Source organism: Nannobrachium achirus (assembly GCF_963921795.1).
Source record: "Nannobrachium achirus genome assembly, chromosome: 22".
NCBI lineage: Eukaryota > Metazoa > Chordata > Actinopteri > Myctophiformes > Myctophidae > Nannobrachium > Nannobrachium achirus.
Window position 1 is genome coordinate 45,674,841 of NC_137829.1, and position 8,535 is coordinate 45,683,375.

The 8,535-nt window shown below is 42.4% G+C and overlaps 1 protein-coding gene across 1 annotated transcript in view; it reads right to left on the reverse strand.

Annotated features, from left to right (window-relative positions):
• The window catches only part of map2 (microtubule-associated protein 2), a gene marked incomplete at both ends in the record, with an annotated part of 73,447 nt that overhangs the window by 52,825 nt on the left and 12,087 nt on the right, over positions 1-8,535 (reverse strand). The gene's annotated exons all lie outside the window — the stretch shown is intronic.

An 8,535-nucleotide genomic window follows, 5' to 3' on the forward strand; every position in this document is an offset into this window, starting at 1 on the left:
ATCTACCTCATGGGTACAAAAAGCGGCTACCAATAATGGCAGATATAGAGCAATATCTTGCTAACTGTATGGCTGTCCTCTTCGAGAGACCAGCTATCTGAAGGCCCCTAACCACAAGCTTGTGAACATGGCCCAGACTGCCAAATATAAACACAAGAAGATTACACTTGTAGCCTATCTGTGAGATGGTCTGCTTCAGCTGCTGGTATTTCAGCATCTTGGTTAGAAAGGCCTCCTCTAGACTGTAGTCAAAGGTACAGGCAACCTCTAGAATGAGCACCTCCCTCCTACTCTCATTAACCAACACAACATCAGGAGTATCATCATCACACAGACCAAACATAGTGGGCTTTACAGTAGAGTGCTTGTACAGTGATGCAGAGGGACCAAAGGTAGAGCTAATATCTTTTGATAAAAGATCCACAATTCTGTCATGTCTACATATAAATGTGTCACACACACACACACACACACACACACACACACACACACACACACACACACACACACACACACACACACACACACACACACACACACGCACACAATTAATCCTTCGCAAACGCAAACTACTAGAGCAGGGGGAAGTCGCACAGGATGACACAGTTTGATCTTGTGATCTTCTGCCAGTCGTCGACCAGGTGGAGATGAAAAGACCGTACCGCAGCAGCCATGTGTAACTGTTCCATGGCATGCAGACACACCGGCCGGCACCACAGCCAAGAGTCACCGTAGGAACCGCTGGCTTTGCTGAGGGAAAGCCGCTACAGATTGTACAGAAAGTCAATTAGAAAGCCATCCGGTGCCAAGTGACTGACGGCCTGAGTCAACAACAGTCCAGCTCATCAAGCCAGACTCAGGGTTCTTACAAATCTTTACCAATGAATTTCCAAAACCTTTCAAAGTCAATTTATGGTGACAGCAAATTAGTTAACAAAATCAATAACCAAAAGCAATGCACAGTTATTTTTTTCCAGGACCTTCCAGGACACAAACAATAAAGCAATAATGGCTATTCCCCATAAACCACAGGCTGCTATGCATGCCATGTCACTGAGAGATACTGGCAAGGAGACAGTCATAATCTGAATTCTGAAGGTTTGGGTTTTATCCATAACTCCATATAGGACACACTTCACTGTATAAATTGGAGACCTCAGGCTCACAGTCCACAAAAAGAAGCAGCGCCGCGCCGCGCCGCACCGCGCCGCGCCGCTTCCGACGCCGCAAAATGCTTGAGTCTCGCATAAGCGGTAGTATCCTATAAGCTTCTTCAGAGCCAGATCGGCAATCTTATTTTATGTTAGATTGCTTATATTGCTAGATTTTAATTGCTAGTCATAATCTGCCTGCATGTCAATGATAGTCTATTACAGGGGTTCCCAAACTTTTTTGTCTCAGGGCACCCCATAAATATTTTTTTAATCCGAGGCACCCTTACATTATAATTTTCACTCCCAGCACCTTATATTTATAGCATATCGTCGTTGTCGGGTGGAAACAACAAACCGTTCGTTTTGTATTTATCATCTATAAAATGTACTAAACTAGTGAAAACAGCCGATCTACAAGCACTTGTGTGCTTGTAGATCGGCTGTTTTCACTACTTTTGAGCGACAGTTTTGTATGATGAAGCAGGGCCTTGCTTTACCAAAAGACGTACACATTTGAAACTTGGAGATACAAGGTTTCTGCCCGACAGTGACGATATTTTAGTGATTTTGTTGCGAGGAAAACGTTGAGATAATAGCCATTTTGGTTAGAACTGTCTGAAAATAATTGTACTTCAAGTTTAAAATGATACTAAATATTTTTCAAGTGTCCAAATAAATTCCAAATATTATCAAATCATCTCCCGGCACCCCTGGACTGCCGCCGCGGCACCCCAGGGTGCCCCGTCACCCACTTTGAAAACCCCTGGTCTATTATATGCTTTTATAAAATGTTATATTTTCACAGAGATCATTTATTAGTGTGTTAGATACTGTATACATTTTGGAGTGGATACATGAGTCAGATAGTTAGACAATGCTGCTCCGTCTCACTATCTAGATTCCATATAAAAGAATAGAAGAGGGATGTAAACGGCCAAAATGAAAAAGTTAACTATAGCTCCTTTAAACGCCAAACATTTTGATCTGCACCACATTGATAAATGAGGGCCCTAGTGTGTTGTGAGCATAGCCAGTGTGTGTTGTTTCTGTGTGTGCGCAGGGGCGTCACACCAAATTCACTGCGGGCCCCCCATGAATGTTAACTATTGAAAAATAGCAGATATACAAGCTCACAGCGTGGCACCAAGTGCCGCGCTGCGAGCTTGTAGATCTGCTATTTTTTGAAAAATCGTGAAAATGTGTGCCAAGAAACCTATGTTTCCATGTCAGTGATGCTCAAATGTTTCATGTGAAGGACCCCCCATCTCAAAATATTTAGTTCCAGGGACCCCCCAGAAGCAAAATTTGAGTTACAAATGTTCACTTAACTCATTGCATGCCAGGCCCGATAGTCCCGAGATTATTTCAATGTCTTTCCCCGCCAGGCCCGATAATCCCGAGAAAAAAAAAGAAAAAAAAATCAAACATTTTTTTTTTCAAAAGACCCCAAAAACTTTAGTAGGCATGATAGCAATCGCGAAATTGCATGTTTAACCCCCATAGCAACCCCATCTTTCAAACATGGCAGCCATCTTTGTTTACATTTTAGGAAAACATAATGGCTGCTATCTCATGAATGCCTGAACGGATTTCCATTCGGATTTTTTTGTTTGAAAGCTGTGAGCAATGTGCAGACACGTGGTGCATTATCTAGGCATGGGTGTGCATGATCCGTGCACTATGAATTACATGGAAGTCTATGGAGACAGAGGCAGGGGAGAGTACGAAGGTATTGTTAAATGGCGGGGAATGTGTTAAAAAAGACATATATTCAAAGATTTGCGCACATTTTCACGACTTTTCGAAAATAGCAGATCTACAAGCTTGCAGTGCGGCACTCGGTGCCGCGCTGTGAGCTTGTATATCTGCTATTTTTCAATAACTAAAGTTACTAGGGCCCCTCCACCTTGGGCCCTGGTAACTCAGTCCCACTTTCCTACCCCTTGTGACGCCCCTGTGCGTGCGTGCGTAAGGATGTGTTACAGTAGCTTGGATAGTGATGTTAGGAGATCTGTTCTTCCGAGGCCTTGTCTTTTCATTTGCATGGCAACACTTTGGTGATGTGGGATTGGTTGAGAACTGACCTCCCACCATGCAGCCCACTCACCCTCATACAACATATCGTTGTTGTCGGGTAGTAATACCTCTTATCTCCATATTCCATTTAGTGTTTTTGTTATTTCGTAATTTAACACCTTACTCGATCATACTGACAGCGTCGCGCGAAAGCATGACGCATGCTAGATCTGCAACTTTTTGATATTTTTTAATTTTTTTATCCTGAACAGTCACAGTTTTGGACGTCATTATGAAGTCTGCTATTTTCGGTGAAAGCCTTCCCCCAATAACGGAAAAGACACTAGTATAGAGCCCCGAAGGACTCTGGTCAACTGTATAGGGTTTTATTATCAGATGAACAGGCAGGCACTCATACCTGTACATAAACACATCCTGAGTATTAAGGTGCGAGTCCATTTGGTTGCATTTCTATACGCCCAGAGTTAGAAATGGGTAAAAAATCTCGCAGAGCATTTTACTGTGTCCACCCACACACGTGCACATAATGTCTAGGCACGCGCACATAATGCCTTAGGCACACGCACATGTGCACGCAGCACGCACGCACGCGCGCACACACACACACACACACACACACACACACACACACACACACACACACACACACACACACACACACACACACACACACACACACACACACACACACACACACACACACACACACACACACACACACACACACACACACATATGCATGCACATACACACCTACATACCTTCTGGGAACACGTCCTAGTCACCCACTCAAACTGAGCCATTTTCCATTCAGCACACAAGCACAGTAGAGCAGTGTTATTTTTTAAGTGTTTATAATAACGTTGCCATCAGGCAGACAAGCTCTTATCTCCACATTAAAACATTTTTGTGTTTTTTCTAGTGCTGTTCAACGATTAAATATTTTAATCGGGATTAATCGCATGATTTAGCTAGTTAATCGCACGATTAATCGCACATACGTCATCAGCTTTTATCAGTTCACAATGTAACTTAGAGGGATATCTTTCATCTTTCATGGCTCTATTAACTTGGGAGTGGAAAAATATGCTTGCTTTATGCGAAAGTATCTTAATCTTTTATTCAAAAGCAATTCAAAACCCAAATAAATCATAATGGTATTGCATTAAACACAATGCAGCTGATTCGTATAAGGATCTGCTAAATGTACTTAATCTGATTACTGTTGTGTCCACCTTTAGGCTTTAATTATATTTTGTATCAAGAGGGATGGACCTTGTAGCCAAAATAGCCAATATTGTATCCAATGTTTGACCATTTTAGTTAATTACTTGTGAGACAATTAGAGATATTAATAAAATAATTAAATTGTCACTTTATAAATGTGCAGATAACCTGTATATGTATGTTGGTTTGTTCACTGTTCAGTGAGAAAACGATATTGCACATTGCTAATCATCTGGAGACCTCCCCAAATAATAGTTGAGATAATGTTGATAAAACAGTGTCCAAAGGCCAAATGGCTATAATATATAAATATGCGATTAATCGCGATTAATTTAGGTAACTCGCACAGCACTAGTTTTTTCATGAATTAACCTAATTAACGGAGTCCTTGATCATTACTACAGTGCCACACAAAAGCATCAAAAGTAGCAGATCTACAAGCTCAACTGAGCTTGTCGATCTGCTTCTTCTGCCGTTCTGCTCCCTTAATGCCACTCTTCCAGTCATGTCCCCTTCATGTCAGAGCCATTACCCTGCGGTTCATGTTGCGCCCCGTCTCCCCATTCCTCTTTCTCAAAAACAAGCGGCACAACAAGCGCTTCGCTTTGAAAGGATAGATAGACAGACAGACAGACAGACAGACAGACAGACAGACAGACAGACAGACAGACAGACAGACAGACAGACAGACAGACAGATAGATAGATAGATAGCAATGTAAAGTAATGTAATTAAAAGCGCCACTGTCTCCGTTCATGTTCAGTAAATACGTTCAACTGAAGCAGGGGTCTTCAACAGGGGGTCCGGGACCCCTAGAGTTACTACAGGGGGTCCTCCAAATCTTTGCGTATTACCTCGTGTCCATATTCTGAGAACTTTAGCCAAAAATAGCAGATCTACAAGCTCACAACGCCTCGCAGCGTGAGCTTGTAGATCGGCTATTTTTGGTAAAGAGCTTTGGTGTCGAGGGGAAAAAGAGCAGACTAAATACAGAGTGAAAGGTCAAGTATATTAAGTATTGACGGTTCAAGTGGTGAAATATCTGAAAACACACATTAACATGAACCCAAAATACACTGTGATTGGGCTGTCAAACAATGAAACTATGTTGAATCTATGGGTTGGGGGGGGGGGGGGTCCCTGCTTCATCTCTCTCTCAACTACTAAGGGGTCCTTTGCCTGAAAACGTTGACACACCCCTGAATTAAAGAGATTCAAAGAAAGGAAACAACAAGCCGCTGGACTGGGGAGGCGGCTCGTCCTCCCTGCCCCTGAACACTGATGTCACTTCCATCTCCCTGTGTCCTCAACCCCTCCTCTCTGTCCCTGAGCCCCGGATCCAGACACCATGTGTTGCCAGACATTACCAGAGAAATAAGCAACCAGCCAGGGCTGTGTCCGAAATGCGGAACGCGTTCCCTACTCCCTAACCCTAAATGAGGGATCCAGATGTAGTGTACTACAGTAGTGAACAAATCAGCGCATTTCGGACACTTCTCCGTCGCCATCTTGTTGCGTCATTGCTGTCGCACAGTTAAAACACTGGCTAAATAATAGCCGATCTACAAGCTCTCAACAGGGGGCGAAGCGACGCGTTGTGAGCTTGTACATCAACTCCCCAATGCTTGTGGATTGTAAATAACATACCAACATGTTGTGGTGTTATTATGAGAAATAGGCCTATATAATTGTGTTTTTATTTATCACAATTCAATAAAATAATGTTATAAAAAATATATATTTTTTAAAATTGTATTAATGTTTGTGCCACATTAATTCCTCTCACATGCAGACATACACCCATGTTTGTGATCTTCATAAACAACTTTAGAGCTTTTTTCATCATTTGTTCTCTGGTGACAAGGCTGTGGACATTTGTACAAGTTGTTTTCTTTAGCCGGTGGTTCTGTTACGAGCGGCTCTGTTGCTTTTGCTCAGCAACAGGTGGCTATACGACTAGCTGCGTTCATTGCCTCCTGCCCAGAGACGAGCCTGCAGTGTGCGTGTGCGCGTCACCACCGCATGTGCATGCTCAAAGCGCGAGAGAGCGGCCGCATCGCAGTGCATTGTGGGGCAGTAGGGCTTGAATAGTGACCATCGAATGCACACTACAAATCCAAATGCATTGTGGGATACTTCAGTACACTATATTAGGGTACAAAAATCCTCACTATACATTTGGACACTAGTTCAAAATGGCGGAGCCCCCTTTTAGTACACTACATTAGACAATTTAGGGTGGATTTCGGACGCAGCCCAGGTCTATGAAATCAAGCCCAGAAGAAAGCGACTATGGACCACGTGAACACTTCAAACCTATGCATCGGATATTTGAAAATAGCCGTGTCACTACAGATCCTTCTCGAACAATTAGAATATTGTGTAAAAGTACATTTTCTTGAAACGTTCATATATTTCTTGAAGCTTTCATAATATATTCTACATACATTGAACATTCAGTGAATTATTCCAAACCTTTTTTTGTTAAAACTTTGAATTTTTATGGCATACAGCTCATGAATATCAAAAGTCCATATTTCAAAATATTACAATATTACACGAGACCAATCAAAACAAGGATTTATATTAGAGAAATGTCAACCTTCTGAAGTCAGAGTTGCTGGAACGTTTCCGAAGTCAGTTATGATTTGGGCTGCTATGGCATCTGCAATGCTTTTTTACACGATATTCATTTTCCGAGAACGATCTGTAGATCTGCAATTCCCTCCTCCCAAAAAAGTGACAGATTTTGAATATTTTTTAAAGCGTTTTAACAACACAAATCTGGTAGAAATCTGGTACAATATTAAATCTCGAAAGACCCTAGGAGGTGCTCGTATCGCGGTGCCCCAGTTGCCTTAAAGTTAAAGCTCCAAACAGCACATAACAAACTGATTAGGGTCGTGCTTGGTCTTCCTCTTCGGCTCAAAGTAGCTGACAGAGTACAGCATCTTGCAATGGGCCTGGTGTACAAGATACACTACACCTCCAAGATACCCATGTACCTGACAAACTACTTCCTAAAGGTCAAGGATGTTCATGATCACAACACCAGAGGGATCCACTAATCATCATCAACGTAGATTTAACACTAAACAAGGCTCTAACTCGTTCTCCTGCTATAACACCAACATGTGGACGCCCTTCCGCAAGCCTTAAAGGAGAGCAAATCCCTAGTCTCCTTCAAAATTGGTATGAAAAGTCACCTTCAGGCGGCTGCTACTCCAGACTTGTAAATAGACTAAGCCCCCATGTTTCCAACCCCCACCCCCCTTTTTTTCTCCCCTTTCTCTGCTTTTCTAATTGATGTTATGTAAAGTACTATGTTCTATCCGTCTGTCTTTCAATGTTATATGAGATACATGAAGTGGTTCCTGTGTAAATAAGCTGTAAAGCTTACTAGGATCTCCTTTTAGTTGACCTTGTACCAGTGATTTGTGCTGTCATGAAACTGCACTTTTTCCTATTGCAAACTGCTAATAAACTCTTCAATTAATCAATCAATCAATCAATCAATCAACATATGATTTGATGGGGGACAAATGGACAAATATATATTTATATATATTAACCACTGGTTTAATAAAGCAATAAGCCACAAGAGGCTAGTGGGGTATACACCGGCTGAAAGGCGTTGGGAAACACGAGGTGCCAGCCAAGTATGTCCGACCCTCTCAGCCGGTGTATACTACCCCGGTAACCACAAGCCTCGCGTGGCTTATTGCTTTTCTAAAACGGTCACAATATTGCAACATGAAAAACATAGCATTCCATTATTTAAAGAAAAAAGTACACTTCTCCGCCACCAGGAAGAGACATTTCCTTGTTTGCCAGCTACATCCCAGGAACGGGACTTACGGAAGCCAGTGTGTGTTTATAAAGTCACGTCATTCTTTTTGCCAAAAAATTGGGATCATGTTAAGAACCATATTCGAGCCATACACATTTTTATTTTCATCCAGATTTAGCTGCTTTGTGGGTGAACATCACATCAAAAACGCTAGCATAGCAACCTAAACTAACAGCCGAGTGGTGCCTGGAGAATAGAGGGCGCTTGTTGTCTTTACAAGCCCCGCCCGGAGCCATTCAGTCACTGTCCTATGCATGCGGGCGGTGC